Raw genomic sequence first — 19682 nt, 5'->3', positions numbered from 1 at the left:
ACATGACACACTAGCAACCCACTTTCACCAAGCAGCAAGCAGGGAAGGAGACAGGCAGAACTCTTGGTTGGCCATAATTTCTCATCCACAGAATAAAGAGGAAGAATCGGGCATCTGAGCACACTACAAGACAAATGTGGAAGCTGGAAAACCAGCGTGGCTGGCTGCACGGAGGGGGCGTGAGGACTGGCATCAAGCAGATTTGCCCTGTGGCCGATGGCATACTGCCAAGGCGTGTTGGGTTGGAGGGCATCCATCCTGCACCCCGTCACTGAAGCCCTGAGTGTTCCAGACCCAAGCTAGGGCCATGGGAGGTGACAGAGAAGACAAACACTGGGATCTGCTCTCAGAGACATCCCTGGGTCCCTGCTGGGGAGGTAAAGCACACACGTAATCCTTCATGAGAAAGGCTGCATGGGCTCCATGAAGGCTGGACAACATCCCACTGAATCATTACTGGTTCTCCAGCCCCTAAAATGAAATTTAATCTTCATTGATTTCTTACTAGAAGCCCAGCTCCATGCTGTTTTCTACATGTGTGATTTCATTTAACCTAACTGTATGAGTCAAGTTCTCCAGAAAAACAGAACCAACAGGGGATATACATAAAGAGATTTAGTATAAGGAATTGACTTATACAATTATGGAGACTGGCAAGTCCAAAATCTGCAGAGATGATGTTCCAGTTCAAGTCAGAAGGATGACAGCTGCCATAGAATCAGGAAGTTCTGATAAAGGCCACCAAACAGGAAGAAATCTCTCTTACTAGGGGGAGGGTCAGACTTTGGTTCCACACAGGCCTTCAACTTATTGGATGAAGCCCATTCACCTTATTATTACTTTTGGATGAGGTCAACATTAAATGTTACAGAAATATCCACAATAATGTATGACCCCATACCTGGGCACCCCATGACCCAGGAAAGTTGACACATAAAATTAACCTTCAAACTCACAAGTCTCCTAGTATTATAGAGGTGAGTTTATTGAGACCCAGCATGAAGTGGAGACCCAGGATTTGGAACAAGAGACTCTGATTCCAGAACTTGAAGCCTCAACCATTATACTGTATAGAACTCACAGCAACTGCCCACAACCAGCTAGAAACTGAGGGCAGCCTCCAGTCAACAGCCAACATTATACTATATAGACTTAATCATTATACTATATACTATATAGAGGTAGTATACCTCTAGCTCCAGGCATATGGTAGATGCTCAATATGTATTTTGTTGAATAAATGAATGAAGTACTAAAGAACGATGTAAGGTAAGCAAAGCCCTGTGATTGAGGTGACTAAGGGAAGTTTTCATGAATTTTATTAGGTTGTTGTTTCTAGAGTGGACAGGGAGGTTGGCAGAAAGAGATGGGTGGAGACAGAGGCTAAAGTGACCCCACGATCCCCACCTCTTGGTGCCCATCCCTTATGTAATCTCCACCCTTTGATTATCAGCAGGAATTGTGACTAGATGCTAAGCAATAAAGTACAACAAAGGTGACAGGTGTTGCTTCTGTGATTACATAATGTGAGCTCATAAAGCCCATCTTATTAGAAGAGCCTCTCTCACTCGCTTTGAAGAAGCAAAGCATTTATATTGAGGAGGTTCATGTGGCAAGGAACTCACGGCAGCTGCCCACAACCAGCTAGAAACTGAGGGCAGCCTCCAGTCAACAACCAACAACAAACTGAGGGCCTTTGTCCAACCACTTGCAAGGGCCTGAATCCTACCAACATACACAAAGCTGGGAAGCAGATCCTTCTCTAGCTGAAGCTTGGATTGAAACCACAGTCCTGGCTGGTATCTTCATTGCAGCCTTTCAGAGGACCCAGCTAAGCCACACCTGAATATCTTGACCCACAGAAATTATGAGATAATAAATGTGTATTGTTTAAAGGTGCTAAGCATATGGTAATATTGTTACTCAGTAATAGACAGCACAGCCTTATTGGCAGAGAAAACAGCAGAAGCCAAGAGCTGGAGTTGGAAAGGTATAGAGAACATCAGTTCATGCTTGTTCCATGTGGCTGAAGTCACAGGAGGTGGAGGTTGGAAAAGTGGGTTGGTGCCAGACCGTGGTGGCTTTCGAAGACAGAATGAGTTGTCTGGGCTCTGTCCTGTGGGAAAGGAGTTTCCGGTGATGGCTGATCCCCAGGGTGCTCCATGTGGGAAGTGGGTAGGTACCTTTGAGCAACCCTCAAATCACACATTGGTGAATGTCTACCTGCAAGTCTGGTCCAGGTCTCTGGGGCTTCCAAATGAAGCTCTGGCCAAGATCCTGGGATAGAAAACCCCAGGTCACACTTTGTGACTTTTTGACTCGTCAGCTTGTGACTGGGTGCAGGTCAGAACCTAGAGCCCCTGGAGAACAAGGACACCTCTGAGTTGTGTTGACTCCCTCAACCTCCCCCTGTCCTCTGTGCACTCAGCTCAGGACTGGACCCACAGTCAGTGCCCAAAAGGACTCCTGGAACCATCAGGGCAGCAAAGTGGCTCAACCTCAACCTGCAGTAACATCAGCTCACTCCACAGTCAGTGAAGAAACAGCCACGGCACTTTAAATATCACTGTAGGGGATACAAGTGTATGGTAAATAACTTATGAGGTTTAAAACTCAAGAGTTTGTAGAAGGATTAAAACAAAAAAACAATGATCTGATCAATTGAAAAGGATATTTAGTGAAGCCCCTTAGTGGGGTCTCTTTCCCTTTCTAATACATTAGTTGAATAATTCAAAATCCCTTACCTTGGTGAGGGCCCTGAGAGGCAGAAGGTCAAGTGCATCTGCCTGGCATTGAGACATCGTGGGGGAGCTTCAGCTCCTGGGAGAAGGAAGCTGCTCAGAGGTGAAGTGGGGTTCAGAAAAGAAAGAGCTGCCATGTACCTCATATTTGGCCAAATGACTATTTGGAGAATGGTCAGGAGTGTGGTTCACTGGTGCCTGATGGTCCTGGACCATGGATCTAGAGGAAAGTTACGGTGTGGAAGAGAGACTAGACCAGGATGGAGAGAAAGGTTATGGGAGACAGTGCAGCAGCTCAGGAACTACAACCCACGGACATTTAAAACAGGAAGTCCTCTAAGACCAGAAATCACCAGAGAGTCCAGTCAATGCTCAGAGGTATAAAACACCCAAAGGCAAACCAAGGCCACATTCCAACCATTCCAGTCACTGCCCCAGCTTCCAGAAAGAAAAAACAACTTGAAAGGGCATCCCAGAGGGAAGAATTTCATTCAGCCTACAGATACCTCCAGACCACTTTGGCACCAAGCTGGGCATAGGCCAAGTGGTGGGGTAAGATAAGGCTCCTGTCCTCCTGGAGCTCCAAGGTCAGTGGGCAGACAGCAGGAAGACAGTGACAGCTCTAACAGGAATCTTTCCAGTGTGTTCAGAGCACAGAGGAGGGAGGAGAGAAGCTGCCCAAGCAGTAGCAATTAGAACGGGGCCAAGTGTCACCAAGCAGACAAGGGTGAGGAGGACAACCCAGGCCAGGCGGCTACATAAGCCAAGTGGACCAAGACAGAACACCATGGAAAGTACACAGTGGAGATGAGGCTGGAAGCATGGCTTGGGGCCAGACTGAATACCAAATCATATTTCTGAACAAGTTAACTGAGGAAGATCGCTGGCTCCTTCCTGAGTTATCATCTACTCTGAGAGAAGAGTTTGGAATAGAGGCACAAATGTCCAAGAAATAACTCTTGACTTCCCCAGGTACACGTTCCTCTTGGGCTCCCTCCATTAAGTTCTGGCACTGATCTTCACTGGGTCTCCCCTTGAATGTTAAAGAGAAGCATTGGTGGCCTTTGATGGGGAGTGGACCCTGTTGTCTTACCCTTGTCACTCAAGGACCTTCTACTTCCTAAGACAATGAGGGTTCCTAAAACCCTCATTCTGGTGTCCCCTGCCCTCCACATGCTGCCCCCAGCTTCCTGTCCAGGGCGGTCTCCACTCCACCACTTCCCTCCCTATGGCGATCTTCTGCTCCAGAGCCTCCAAATCACTACAGCTCTGTCCACGCCTCTCCAGCTCCTGCCCGCAGTTCCTTTCCCTGCCCCAGCTCCACACACCTAAACACCTAAATGTCCACCTATGTTAGTCAGGGTTCTCCAGAGCAAAGAACCAGCAGGATATGTGTATGAGTATATATCTATACAGAGAGAGAGAGAGATTGATTTATTTTGAAGAATTGGCTCATGTGATTTTGGGGAGTGGCAAGTCCAAAACCTACAGGGAAGAACACTAGGCTAAAGACCTAGGAAAGAGTTGGTGTTGCAGTTTGAGTCCAAAGGTGCTCTGGAGGCAAAATTCCTTTTTCATCAGGGAATATCAGACATTTCCCTTAAGGCCCTCAACTGATTGGATGAGGCTCATCCACATTATGGAGGATTATCTTTACTCAACGTCTACTGATTTAATGTTTGACCAAATAACTAGACACCATAACCTAGCTAACTGACACAGGAAATTAGCCATCATACTATCCTCCAGGGTTTAGCTCAAATTTAACCTCCCCCTCCAATTCATTCCTGCTTTCAACTGAAAATGCTTGTCCCCTCCTAAATTGCCACAGTCCTGCATCCAGCTCTTCTCTTGGGACATTTAGAATTTGCTTCCCTACAGTACAGTGATTTATATCTTTGTATTTGTTTTCCGACAAGACTGTGAGCATCTGAGTCAATCAAATCCTATCGCACCACTTAATAAATAGCTATATGACCTTGGGCAGGTTACTTAAACTCACTAAGTCTTGGTTTCTGCAAAACATGGGGATGATATAATACTTACCTTAAAGAATCCTTGAGATTTTCATGAGACAATGGACGCAAATTACTTAGCACAGCACCTGGTACATAATGAGTAATCCATTCACTTATTCATTCATTGAGTGTCTATTACGTGCCAGGAGTGAATGTGACAGACCAAGCCACTGCCCTGATGGGCAGAATTTATAAAAGGCAAATCAATGAATTTTTAAAATCTAACATAAGATACTGACAAGTACTTTGAAGAAAATAAACTAGAGGCTGGATGTGGTGGCTCATGCCTATAACCCCAGCACTTTGGGAGGCTAATTACTGGAAAGCATGACTTTCCAAGTGCCCAAGCCAAAGCAGCATTTGTGGGGCACCCAGAGAAGGAGCCCTTAGAGCAGGAGCTCTGTTTCACTCTTCCTAAACCGGATGTTTCTGTTTACTAAACAGTCTTTAGCTGCTCATTGTGCACAGAACAAAGCAGTTGGTGAAGGTCTTTTCAGGACACAGGTGGCCATGCAAATGGGGTAATGGAGCAGAGACAATGGTGTGGGAGGGTTGAGGAATGTTGAAGAACCCCAGAGCTGGCAGCACCAGGGACCTGAATGGGCAGTGAAACCTCATCTCTACTAAAAATACAAAAATTAGCCGGGCATGGTTGTGGGCGCCTGTGGTCCCAGTTTCTCAAGAGGTTGAGGTGGGAGAATCACTAGAACTTGGGAGGCAGAGGTTGCAGTGAGCCCAGATCATGCCACTGCACTCCAGCCTGGGCAACAGAGCAAAACTCCATCTCAAAAGAAAAGAAACTAGGATAAAGGATAGAGGTCTGAGGATTAAGGAGGAGAGATCCAATTTAGCGAAGACCTGCATTAAGAGAAGGAATTAGCCATGCAAGACCTGGGGGAAGAACATTTCTGGCAGGACCAGCAGGAATCAGTCTGAGTTAATTCTACTTGTAACCCAGGGGCCAGGTCCTTCCTTTCCTCTGCCCCACAGACTGTCTTCTGAGCTAGGGGAAACCGAGGAGATGAACCTCGTCTTCACTCTACCCAGGACTTTACCTTCAGATGGATGATGCTGGCACCCAAGAACCCATGGTAATGGAGGCCACTAGCCATCACTGATCAGGGAGACTTCCCCTATCTCTTCCAAATGCTGCCTTGCCTACTTCACTGCCTCATCTTCTCTAGTTTCCCCTGAAGGTTTAAATATTTCTGTACTCAAGGGTCATTGTTACTGTCATGTGCCACACAGAGTCAAAGAAGGAAGTGAGAGTTCTCAGGAGAGGGTGCCCCCAGGTCTTTGGACACTAGAGATCCAAATTTCCCACATGGATCTCCCTTCTTCCCCAGCTCTCTGCTTTCTTTCTCCCTTCCCGCAGCCCTCTCCCTCCAGTGTTTCTCAACCAGGCACGGTATGTCCTTCCAGTCCATCCTAGGAGTGCTTGGAAGGGGGGGAGGCCATTTCTAATGGTCACAATGACTGGGAGACTCTACTGGCCTTTAGTGGACTGAGATGAGGAACACCATCCACCCTAGAATGTACAAGATGGTCCCACGTCATAAAGAATTGTCCTGCCCAAAAGGTGAACGCAGACATGAACCTCTCAACATCCCCTCAAATGTTACCAAATCCCCTTCTTCCCTACCTGGATTCTGTCCTTTATCTCTTCAGGAAAAAATTCAGTCTCAGTCTCCCAAGTCCCCACAGTGTGTCTTGTCAATTGGATAACCTCACACGTGTAATGTCAGTGCTTTCCATCCTCAAGTGGCTCTAACTGCTCCGCCAAAAGAGGAAGAGCAACTCTGAGTACCTGCAGCCCCCTCAAAGGGAAGGGTCAGCTCTGATACTGTGTCTGGGCCAGTGCAGAAAAATGGTGGAAAGGGCTTCCAAGCTGGGCTGTGTGTGGTTGATTCTCCCCTGAAGTAGCTAGAATCAAACACTTCTCACCACTAAGGAGATAAATGTCCTTCCAAGTGCTACCCTTCTAGATGAGAAACATATATTACTCCTATTAACCCTTCCTCGTGCCAGCTATGACTTCCATTACAAACTTCCCATATGAACTTGACAAAGAGGTCCAAATGCATCTCCATCAAAGGTAACAGCCATGGTGGTGGAAGACCTTCAGTTTGCCTTGTCATTTATCATCATCACCACCACCACCACCACCACCACCACCATTAGTTATTACTACTGTTAACCATATGAGTCCTTGCACAGAGGCAGACACTGGTGGGAGTTCTGTCACTGGAGGGTCCTAACTGAATGGGTGATTGTGTGGAAGAGATGGGTCAAGGCTGTGGTCCTTTGAACAGATGTCCTGGAGCCAAACTGACTTCCTGATTTGCTTAATGTACTGTCTAATGCTTGACTAAAAGTGCTCAAGAAAAATCCTCCCAAGGAGAGGAAGGGTGCCAGGGGCACTGGAAGGGCTCATTTTTTATTCTTTAACTTAGGGGAATTGGCAGGAAAGGCGGTGATGACTACTCCCTGCAGAAAGCAAAATCCAGATGGCTCCTGACAGCCAGCCGGGAAAAGTTGCTCCCTGGCAGCCCTGTTCTCCAGCATGACTTTCCAAATGCCCAAGCCAAGGCAGCATTTGTGGGGCGCCCCCAGCAGGACCCCTTAGAGCAGGAGCTCTCTTTCACTCTTCCTAAACCGTATGTTTCTATTTACTAGACAGTCTTCAGCTGCTCATTGTGCACAGAACAAAGTAGTCAGTGAGGGTGTTTCCAGGACACAGGTGGCCATGCAAATGGGGTAACGGAGCGGAGACAAAGGTGTGGGAGGGTTGAGGAATGTTGAAGAACCCCCAAGCTGGCAGGATCAGGGACCTGAATGGACATGGAAAGGAGTGATTGCTAGCACCCTGAAAGTGAGCTGTGAACAGAGCCATTGACAGAGGCTGTGGCCAAACCATAGTCCAGCAGGATAAGAATCAGGGAAATGAACGCCTTGGTCTCAATATCTTCTTGCTGGCCAAAGGCAAGGAGCATGGGAACTCACCGATGCAGCCCATACAGGATAGGTTCCAGGCTACAGAGCAGGAAGCATGGGTTCTTTTACAAACCACTCCAAAATGTAGTGCTTTAAGACAATAACCATTGATTTAGCCCTTGGTTTTTCAGTCTAGCAATTCGGCAATTAAAGCTGGGCTCAGTTGGACAGTTCTTCTGGTCTGCTGCAGGTTGATCTTGGCTATCCCAGCTGGGCTCACTCATGTGTCTGCAGTTGATTGGCGAGTTATCTAAGACCAGTCACTTTAGAATGGCTTTATTGGAGATGCTTAGAAAGATAGGGGCCTCTCTTGACATGGGTCTCTCACTCTCCAGGGTGCTCGCCTGGACTTGTTTACAAAGCAGTCAAACAGTTTCAAGAACGACAAGCAGGCAAGCACCAAAGTGCAATCACTTTTCATACTTCTGCTTACATACATTTGTTTCTGTCCATTTGGATGAAATAAATCACATGATCATCACCAAATCAGGGGTTAGAAAAATAGATTCTGGCTGGACGTGGTGGCTCACGCCTGTAATCCCAGCATTTCGGGAGGCTGACATGGGGCAATCACCTGAGGTCAGAAGTTTAAGACCAGCCTGGCCAACATGGTGAAATCTGGTCTCTACTACAAACACAAAAATTAGCTGGGTGTGGTGGTGGGTGCCTGTGATCCCAGCTATTTGGGAGGCTAAGGCAGGAGAATTGCTTGAACCCAGGAGGCAGAGGTTGCAGTGAGCTGAGAGCACACCACTGCACTCTAGCCTGGGCAACAGAGCATGACTCCATTGCAAAAAAAAAGAGAGAAGAAAAAGAAAAATACATTCTACTGCTTGAAGAGAGAGGAAGAATATGTGGCTAGTGGCCAGTTTTCAACCTATAGACTGTGCTCCAGCCACAATTGCTTACATTCCTCCCACATGCAAAATATGTTTCACCATATCCCAGGACCTCTAAACCTGGATCCCTTGAATCGGGGATTATACCTCTGGCAGTTGGTTTTTGCCACATAATAAACCACCCCAATATTTAGAATGTTAAAACAACAACCATTTTTTAGCTCGCAATTCTGCAGATTGGCAAGAATTCTCAGATTTGGGCCGAGCTCAACTGGGCAGTTCTGCTGTTCTGGGCCAGGCCCCACTAACCTCTGCTAGTGCTCACTCATGCATCTATGGTTGGCTGAGTGCCAGATGAGGAACTTCAGTGCTTCTCCACCCACATCGCCTCCTCTTAGCCTTCAGCATGCTCATTCATGTGGCAGCGGGATTCCAGGAGCAGCAAGAGAGGACAAACCCCAGCGTGCAATCATTTTTCAAGTCTGCTTATGCAGAGACAATTGCTGACATCCCATTGACCAAGCAAGTTTGACTGCTTTGACCAAGCAGTCAAAGTTACAGCACAAGGGGGCATGGATCCAGGAGGGGAATAATTAAGGCTGGGTTTGTAATCAGACTACCACCGTGGAGTGGAGACCAGACCTAGTGAGACAAACAGAGAACAGGCATCTCGCAGACCTGAATTCCATAACATGACATTCAAGTCTGTTCATAATGGCAGCCAGCTGTCTCTCCAGTGTCAGCTCTCCCTAACCCCAACCACACCCTGTGCACTGTGCATCTGCCAAACTGACCTCTTCACAGTCTCATGTATCTGCCCTGCCTTTTTCATCTTCCCACTCCTGTTCTCTAGATTATTCCACATCTTTGCCTGACCTAATCCTCTACATCCTACTTGATCCAATTCAAAGCCACCTTCTCCCAGACATCTTTTCCAACATCCCACTCCCATCCCCTTCCCTCTCTCCCAACACCACTGAGTTGGGTGGGACTCTGAATTCCCACCTACAATTTCTACAGCCCCCCCGCACCCGTTTCAGGCACCTGGTGCTGTGCACTTATCTGCAGGGGGATGTTCTCCGCTTTCTTGGACTGTGAGCCCCCAGAGTGCTGGGTCCTTGTGTGACGCATCCTTTATCCCTCCTCTGCCCTAGTGCCCAGCACACACTAAATGTCCTATTGACCTGAGGAGGTCAGTACTGGCAAGCCAAAGACTGCAGAGCAGACGATGCAACAGAGCCAAGGAACGCCCTTCAGAGATGACCCAGCCAGGAACTCCAAGAAGTGACGGACAGGAAGTGTCAGAGAAGAGCCCGGAAGAGCAGGATTTGGGAGATGAGAAAGAGCAGGGCTTTGGCCTTGCCACAAGATAACCTGGGCCCTGTGAAGTCAAAGTCACGGGGAGAACTTTGACTCCACCCGAGGAAGAACTTCCTAGGAGAAAAGCCCAGATTTAGAATGGGCTGGCAAGAAAACGGGTGAGCCATCCGCCGACTGGCAGTGCATAAGATTCCGGTTAACTTCTGAGTGTTTTTGTAGGGGCCTTATTCTATTTGCATTTAAGGTGTGCACATTAATAATTCTTTCATTAGACTCATGTTGCACCTTGGCATGCAGGAGTGTGCACTCATGGCTCACAAATGAAGGGGTTTAATGAGCCGGCAGCTCTCCCCACAAGGCAAGCCTGCATGGAGCTTGGCAGCAGGCCCATTCCCTCGGAGTCGGCTGGGCGCAGCACATCATGTACCGCGGGCAAACTGGCTTTGGTTTCATTGGGGGTGGTAGGTGTGGGAGGGGGAAGTAGATGTATGGGGTAAGTGTTACTCTGAAGGAATTATAAAACGTTAGAGTGCCAGTCCAGTGAATTTCCTACCACACACACCTGAACACCCTTGAGCGATGGGACATCCCTGCTCCTGTCAGAAACCACGCTAAGCCCAGCAGTGCCTCTCACTGAGGGTAGGTGGAGGATATAACTGAGACAGTCCTTCCCTAACACAGATACTCTTTGACCAGACTGACTCCCTTGTGTTCTAAGTGGTGGAACAGTGCCCCAGAGAGGGGATGTGGCCTCCCTAAATGCTAAGATGAGCCAGGACTAAAAGAATAGAAGGGGAGCTCACACAGGTGGAAGCTGGCCTTGGGGCAGGCAGCGAGCCAAGGACCCCTTCCCAGGAGCTGGACCTAGAGTCCCTCCCAATAACGTCCCTGGGAATAAAACTCCCCAACTCCCGACATCCACAACCATCTCCATATGTCCAAACCCTGCACATCCTACAAGGCTCACGTCAGATGTCGGCTCTTCCTTTTATCTTCCCGTCAAACACCCCGACTCTAACCAGACATGAGCTCTCTGGCCTCTTGAGGACTCTGCACTTCTTCGGGGCTCAGGTCAGACCACAGCTGGAATGACAGTTAGATGCGCATATACCTTCTTGATCACCCCTGACCATGAATTCCTTGGGCTCATCTTGCTTCTTCTCCCGACTCCCGGCCTCAGTGCCCAGCCTAGGACCTGACTCAAATGTACTCACCAAACACAGGCTAGATTGCTGACATCCCTTTGCTTTTTGCCCACTAGCATTACAAGACCACGTTGCTTACTGTTAGCCAGCACCAGGGCCTTCCCCACAAAGCAGACATACCTCCCTGTCTCCTTTCCACTCCTTTTGGATGAACAGGAACAGCCTCTTGGGCCTCCTTATTGGAAACTTCCTGGACACCCACCACTGTCTCAGATAATCACCAGGGCTGAGGGACATTCTCCAAAGCCCAGGAGGCCCTCAGCAGATAGGATGGTGTTTGATGGACAGCTTTCCCTCCCACAAAGCCCTGGTGAACAGCTCTAATGCCACCAGCAACTGCCATCTGACTCCCTAGCACTAGCTGGAAATCTTTTCCTATTTGCCGCCAGGAATGTCAAACTCAGTGAGCTGGGCTCTTCTTAGAGCTGTCTGACTCCTTTGCATCAAACATTCCTCCTGAGATTGTAAGAACTAGAATGAGTAACTCCAGCCACTCACCTTCTTCTGCCTATGAGGAAGAATCCAATTAGTTCCAAAAGTCTGGCCTTTTCCTAAAACCCTACCTCTTTCCACACAGAAGCTCAAGAAGCTCCAGAAGAAATTCAATGTTCTCCTCAAAAGCAGACAACAACTTGGTGGACCATAGGTGCATCCTGCAGAACCCCTAGCAAGCAGGTGATTCAGAATGGAGGGGCTGAAAAAGCAGCATATAGCCCCAAGAGCCTGAGCCAGAGAAGCTGATGCTTGCAGACCTAGGAAGGAAGTTTTCACCACCCTCATCAGCCCCATGGTTTCCCACTGTCTACAAAAAAGTTAGATTATTTTGTCCAGGATTCAGATACTTCACATCGTGACTACTATCATTCTAGTCTCATCTCCTTCTACACTTCCAAGCCACTAGACCGCTTGGAGCATTCATGCCTTTCAAATACACCCAACCCATCCCATTTACATGTTTTGTTCCAGCTACTGAAACATCTTTTATCTTAGGTTGGACTCTCAGACCCTTAGACAAGGATTCAAGTGCAAGTATATTTGGGACAGTGGTGGGTAAGATAATCCAGGAAAAAATCCAGCAGGATAGTGGGGAACAAAAAGAAGTCAATAAAAGCGTACTTTTTTTAGCAGGTTCCCATTGTAGCAACTAACAATTGATCCTATCTGGGAGACAGTGCAGAGCTCACTTCAGAATTGTCCTCACCCAAGAGTAGAGAGAGGAAGTTGCGGGTATTTTTCCACCACTCCCATCAGTCACAGGTGTGGGTTTCTGCTGGGGTGGGAGGGACATGGACTCTTCAGCATGCAAGTTCAGCCTGCACCAGTGAAAAGCCAAGGGGACACGGGCAGTGGGCCAAGGGGGCTGCTCCCCCTTTACGTCCCTTCTCCTTTCCCCACCACCACTTTTTAGTTTACCCAAACGACCCACTCATCAAGGTTCAATGCTATCTCCTCTCAAAGGCCTTTCTAACCTTTCATCAGAACCGATGACTCTTTCCTTTGGTTTCCACAGACAATCGGAGTACAACTGTGAGAAAAATCCTTTATGTTTTGCCCTTGACTCTGCTTAGGAGTGAAAGTCTTAATTGACAAGCGGGCAGAATGGTGTTGGCCCGGCTGGGGGTGGTGGCTCACGCCTGTAATCCCAGCACTTTGGGAGGCCGAGGCGGGCAGATCACGAGGTCAGGAGGTCACGAGATCAGGCGGATCGTGAGGTCAGGAGATTGAGACCATCCTGGTCAACACAATAAAACCCCCTATTAAAAATACAAAAATTAGCCGGGCATGGTAGCACGCGCCTGTAGCCCCAGCTTCTCGGGAAGCTGAGGCAGGAGAACGTCTTGAATCTGGGAGGCGGAGGTTGCAGTGAGCCGAGATTTCACCACTGCACGCCAGCCTGGGCGACAGAGTGAGACTCTGTCTCCAAAAAAAAAATGGCGTTGGTGCTTGTTCTCATTCCTTGATTTATTTCCTTCCTGCTTTGCATGAGGTGGTGTATGTGACCTGTGTACTCGTAGCAAGTCTTTGACCCCATCAACATTAGAAATTAGAAAATACCTCTCAAAAAGTAGCATTGACGCTGTTGCCGAAATATATTCTTACTGCAAAAATAAAACTGTAAATGATGTCATTTGAAGCAGTGCATGGTTATTGCTCTTATAATACAATAGTAAGTCTTATTTGCATAAAGAGATTATATCTACGGTCATATAAAAGTAAAAATGAATACCTAAATCCAAATTGCTCTCCTCAAGTTACCTGGAACTGTGATATTTGCATACGCTGAACCATCTACTCTTGTTCTGAAGAGGAGAGAATGAAAACTAAAGAAAACAAACAATCAAAGAAGCCCTGAACCAGCGGTGAGTGGAACCCTGAAGTGACCCAAGGACAGACTGGCATGTGGCAACCTTCTGTTCCTTCAAAGCAGCTACTGAGTGTTGCCGTGAGCCTGGGAAGAGGACTGTCCCACCTGCAGTCCTACGGCGGGAAGAGCTGTGGTTAATAAGTTAGAAAGCTGGGGCTTCTACCGAGCCATAAAAGAAGCTGGAGACAGTGTGTGCAGATGTGCAAGCAAATAGACTCGTGTCTAACCCGGGGCTGCCGCGCTTCCCCTGCTTAGAAATCAATCATGCACAAGGGGTGGGGCCTGAGGAGCGCGGCTCTCACTTGTTACTGGTTTTTCACCCAGTAAGTGGGAAGTCCAGAAGGCTGACTCGGTCTCTAAAATGAAGCAGAACCTGTGACGACCACAGCCACCCAACAGCAAAAGAGGTGGCAGAGGCTGGGTGAGCGCAGGACTGAGAATTCATGGAGAAAGTTCTTTTTAAGGACTTTTTAAGGGAGAGGTTAGCCCCTTTAATTGGCCAAAAAGGCCCGACTCTAAGAGCCCACCTGCAAGAGGCCAGCCTGGCAGCTTCTCACATCGCCAGTCCCCGCTACTGGTGGGCTGCCTGCTGTCCTTCCCTCCCAGACAAGGGGGATCATGTCCTCCTTGGAGTCACTGCAGACCAGTGCACACTTCTGTGGCCTGTTTTGCTGTCTGCACTAACCTGCTGTGACACCACTATTGCCAACACAGCCACCTCCGTGCGGAGGGTCCCTGGGTCAGACACCCTGCTGTCTTCATCTTAGGATACCCAGTTCCCAACAGTGCCTGCTGCAAATTATCAGTCATCACAATAAGTCTTTGTCACGTGATGCGTCACCGTTCAGTCTCTCTGCAGTCTCTTTCCTCCCAGTGCCCCTTGGCTGCTCCCGAAGCCCTGACCCTGACCTCCTGCCCTTTCTGTCTCCAGGGCCATTAACTCCCCTGCTGGTCCCTATCCTTGGAGCCCATTGACAGATGAGTTTGGTTCTGTCACCCTACCTGCAGTACAGTGGCTCTATCTAGGCTCCCTGCAACTTCCACCTTCTGGGTTCAAGTGATTCTCGTGCCTCAACCTCCCGAGTACCCGGGATTACAGGTACGCACCACCACTCCAGGCTAATTTTTGTATTTTTAATAGAGACAGGTTTTCACTATGGTGGCCTGGCTGGTCTCAAACTCCTGACCTCAGGTGATCCACCTGCCTTGGCCTCCCAAAGTGCTGGGATTACAGGCGTGAGCCACCGCACCCAGCCAGTCCTGTTTTCATATACATTCAAATTCATTGATTTGCCACAAGAATGCTATCAGGTAGGTGCTGTGATCAACCCCACTTGAAGGGTAAGAAATAGGGGGCACAGAGAGAAGTAGAAAGAATGATTCCAGCTCAAGCCATCTGGCTTCAGAGCTCAGGCTCCTAACTGCTAATCCTAAATGGCCTCTCCCTAAGACACGGCGCTGCCTTGGTGAAAGCAGAGTGAAGCAGCCATTAGAATGCTCTTTGAAAGTATCTGAAAACCACATTCAAATACCAGCACCTCAGTTTCCTTCCTTAGAGGGCCCTTGAAAACATGTGTCTGACCACTTTGCGAGGCAGGATAGTGCACAATGGTGCTGCTTGAATGGCAGTCAGAGTGTCACAGCTTGGAGTGGTGCAAAAGCCGGGGGACAAAGAATTGTGGAGTCTTACACCAAAGCCACACAGGGAACATCACACCCAGAGCCGCCCCCATCCCCCCAGATCTCCTGAAAAGTGAAGGGAGCTGGTATAAATAACAGTTTCCATTCCCATCCATTACCACGCCCTGCTTGCAGCCTCTGGGATCTCTTGATTCACATTTTCCAAATGCTGGGATTCTTAGGGCCTTAGTTAAGGAAGGCAGTGTCAGTCCAAGGCTCTATATCATCCTTTCGAGCAAAAGAATGGTCCGTTAAGTGGGCGTGTGAGCTCCCTCAAACTTATTAAAGAGATTCACAGTATATAAGGCATATTTATAAAAACCACGTAATTTGATGCTGTAAAACAGCCCTGTGAACGAGCTTAGGATAGATGATGTATATTATGTCATTTTGTAAATGAGGAAACCGAGATTCAGAGAAATAAAATGGCTTGACCAAAAGTCACCCAGCTGTTAAATATCAAAGGAACTAAAAATCCCGCTTTTCTGTCTTCAGATCCTGTACTCTCCTCTCTACACCAGAGCATCTCAGTGGAACCATAAGCCTCAAGACCTGAGTTCAAGTTCCTCCTCTGCCACTTACTAATGTGATCTTGGCAAGTCATGTCTTCTCTCTGGGGCTCACTTTCCACATCTGTAAAATGGGGATTAAAAACTCTGTGTCCCGCCTGATTAATTCTCTATCACCTGGGAGTCTTCAGGCCAACCTCACTCTGAAAGCGTCACCAGACCAAAGATACATGGAGTAGTCGGCCTCCTTTATAGGAGGCTGCCCCGCTGGGAGATGGGAGAAAGAGGGGTACAATGCCAACTTGCTGAGGTGGGACTGGAACCGGCTGGGCTGTCTGGCTGACTTATGTGCCAAAGCAGGTCTGCTGGAGTCCAGAGCAATCTTCCCACTCCTTCCAACTCAGTCTGTCTGGTTGACATCTAAGTTCTCTTGTAGCCCTAAAAGTCTCTGAATCTATAGATCTGAGAAGCCAGTTCCCTCCACGACTGTCGCCAATTCACGTTTCCTCTGCAAATGCCATTTCTCCTTCTGCAGAAGCCACATCACACTGCCTTCCCACCTGCTACAGGGTGCTGCTGTGTACTTTGATTGACAGTCATGCGAACATGATGATTTCCTTGAAAGGTGCCTGCCTTGTTCAATCACTCAGTTGTAATGAGGTCATTACTGGAACTGGCACCTCCCACAGCCTCAGGATTCCAGCAAAGCACACACCAGACTTTCCACAAAACTGCTGAAGGCTTGGGTGCCCCGGGGCTGAGTGCCGCCTGGCTGATGTCACCCCCGCCCCCCAGCAGCCTCCCTGAGATGTTTCAATTACAGCTGGGCTTGCTGGCAGCTCTTGAAATTCTCCCCCACAGATAGGACTCAGGCTCCCAGCTACTCTTCCTTACAAGTCATATTTTTATGGACAGTGCTGGCAGAAGAATAGGAAGAAGATTGGGGTTCATGAAATGCCACCACTGGTCCAGCCTTTTTTAGCCTATTAGAAGCAGGGAAACATAGAAAACTCTCAAAATGTGCACTCTGGATCCCTGAGATTCCCAAGAGGACCCTGTGGTGGGGGTTCCATGAAGCCAAGCTTTTCATAATGATATGAAGGTGTTATTTGCCTTTTCTCCCTGTGCTGCCGCTTGTAATAATGGTGCATAAGCAACAGGGAGTAAAATCACTGTCCCCTCAGCGCAGATCAAGATAGTGACACTACACTGTACTGACAGCTGTCATATTCTCCACTACCACACACTCACAGCAAAAGATAAATTTTTTTAAAAGCCACACGTAAGCTTGTCTATGATGAAAGAGTAGAAGTTATTGACGTTATGAAATCTCAACCCTTGCGTAACACCTTGTTTCAACATTCTGTGTGGACTGGTAAGTACCATTAGAAGTACCACTTCCGCCACACATCGATGTACAATGATTGTCTCCAGGAAAAATGACTTGTGTGACTGCTTTGGTTAAGTGAACTAATCACTTTTTTCAGAAGATACATTTTTACTTAAGAAAAAACGACTGCCAGACAAACTAAGGATATTCAGACTGGGGCTTTGGCAGATGTTTTCTCAAAAATGGATCTCCTGAGACTGTTTCTTCAAGGAAAACAACTGATGGTATTTGTTGCCAATAATAAAATCTGAGCTTTCCAGTGAGAATCAGAATTTTGGAAAACGTGTTTACCACTGTGAGCTTGACAGATTCCTAATAATACTTAAGGAGTTTTCCAATGATATTCCAATGGTAATACTAATGAATTGTGCTATCTAAATATTGGAGAGTAAAAATATCAACATTTGGAAAATGTATACAACACAGTGAACCAATATTTTTCAAATGATCAATGTCTGACGTTAGGCAACTACATGCAAGTAAAAGACACGTTCAAAGTACAAGAGAAATGTTTGGATTTTAATGTGGGACAGTACAAGAAGTTTATTGATATAGTTTCAGATTCCATATTGTAATAAACCTTTAAGAAACTATCACTTCTTGAGTTTGGGTATAGTATTAAAAAAAAAAAAAAAAAAAAAAACCACCCAGCCCAGCGAGGTGGCTCACGCCTGTAATCCCAGCACTTTTGGGAGACTGAGACAAGTGGATCACTTAAGGTCAGGAGTTTGAGGCCAGCCTGGTCAACAGAGTGAAACCCCATCGCTATTAAAAATACGAAAATTAGTTGGAAATAGCTTGACCGAGAGGCAGAGGTTGTTGCAGTGAGCCAAGATCGCGCCACTGCACTCCAGCCTGGGCAACACAGCGAGACTCCATCTCAAAACAACAACACACAAAACCCATAATTGTCGAGAAGAATATTAAAATACTCCTCTCCTTTTCAACTACATGTCTGTGTAATGCCAGATTTTTCTCACACACTTTGGCCAAAACAACATGGCACAACCGACTGGATGCAGGAACAGCGAAGAGTCACTGGGTTAATCTATTGATTCAAGCATTAAAGAGATTTGCAAAGATATAAAACGATGTCACTCTTGTAAGCAATTGTTTCTTGTTTTAGGAAATATGATGACTTTTTAGTTAAAACATGTTATTTCTGTTGACATGTAATCAGTTTATTGCTATTTTTAAATGAATTAGTAAGTTAACATTTATTAAATTTCTGTGTTTTAATTTATATAGTAAATAAGGACAGATATAAGTCACATAAACAAAATACCCTTGGAGTTTTCTGTAATTTTTTCTTTTTTGACAGAGTGTTGCTCTGTCGCCCAGGCTGGAATGCAGTGGTGTGATCTCGGCCCACTGCAACCTCCGCCTTCCAGGTTCAAGCGATTCTCCTGCCTGTCTCCTGAGCACCTGGGACTATAGGCACGTGCCACCAATTAGTTCCCAGCTAATTTTTTGTATTTTTGGTAGAGACGGGGTTTCACTGTGTTCACCAGGATGGTCTCGATTTCCTGACCTCGTGATCCGCCCACCTCGTCAGTAATTTTTTATAGCGTGAAAGAATCCTAAGACCAAATCGTTTAAGAACTGCTAACTGGTGATATTCTGTAGTTTTGGGATTGTGGGTCTAGCTACCGTGGAAAGACTGGCTGGGGTCAAAGACGGAAGGAGAGCCTTCTGCTACCGGTTGGCAAGAGCTACTGAAGCCTGGAACTAAGGCAGCAGCAATGGCATGGCCAGGGGGTGTAATGTGAGTTCATCATTACAATTGGGGTCACTACGTCATATTTTGGTTTGGTTGCAATGCTGAACCTTATGCAGCCCTGGCCCTGGAATAGACATGGTCTCCTCTGAAGGGGGTGGTTATATCCAACACCAGCCGTTTGAGAACCAGATGGATGCTCTGACAAGAAGCGGAAATGAAGCAGGGAAGCAGGGAGAGGGCCTTGCTCCAGCTGTTCCGGGTGAAGACCTGTTCTGGGCACACACTCCACTTGGCAAGTGCCAAGACAGTACCCACCATAGGGATGCCAGAGGGAGCTTGGGTGAGGCAGGCCCTTCAGGCTTCGAAGGGAAAGCAGGGGAATGCCAGGTATCCTGTGTCACAGTACGCCCTGTGCTGATCTCCCTTCTCTTATCACTGAGTCTCCAGTGGGACAAATCCAGTCAGGTTTTCCAGCCTCATCTCCGCTGTGCCAGAGGAAACTAAAGGAAGAAGCATGCATGTGTGCAGGGAAATCACAGGCCCCTACCCAAGTTATTATAAGTTATTTACGAGATGGGAGCAATGGTTAGGGAGAAATTCTCAAGAAAAAGGGAAATGGGGTGAATCAGAGAAACAGCTCCTCCATCCAGCGACTAGACCTTGTTTACGAAAGGCAGAATTTTCCTTAGGAGAATTGAGAGATATTTTGGAATGAGGAATAAATAGAATGAATTGAATACAGCAGGTGAGGGACTCCAAAACTTATAGGACATCTACTTGGAGCTTGAGGTGCCTCTTACACATTCCAGGTGGAGGTGCCAAAAAGACAGAAGCAAATGTCTGAAGCTCGGGAGGTCTGGAGTGGAGGCATTGGCTTGAGGTTCATTAACCTACAGAGGTC

At 47.4% G+C, this 19682-nt stretch overlaps 1 protein-coding gene across 7 annotated transcripts in view; it reads right to left on the bottom strand.

The window, feature by feature from the left end:
- Positions 1–19682, bottom strand: part of FAM43A (family with sequence similarity 43 member A) — a 197045-nt gene that overhangs the window by 82344 nt on the left and 95019 nt on the right. The window lies entirely within an intron of this gene.

The sequence above is a fragment of the Chlorocebus sabaeus genome, chromosome 15, assembly GCF_047675955.1.
Source record: "Chlorocebus sabaeus isolate Y175 chromosome 15, mChlSab1.0.hap1, whole genome shotgun sequence".
NCBI classification, from domain to species: Eukaryota; Metazoa; Chordata; class Mammalia; order Primates; family Cercopithecidae; genus Chlorocebus; species Chlorocebus sabaeus.
The sequence above is the reverse complement of the archived record's forward strand: the minus strand, read 5'-3'. Positions and strand labels throughout refer to the sequence as shown.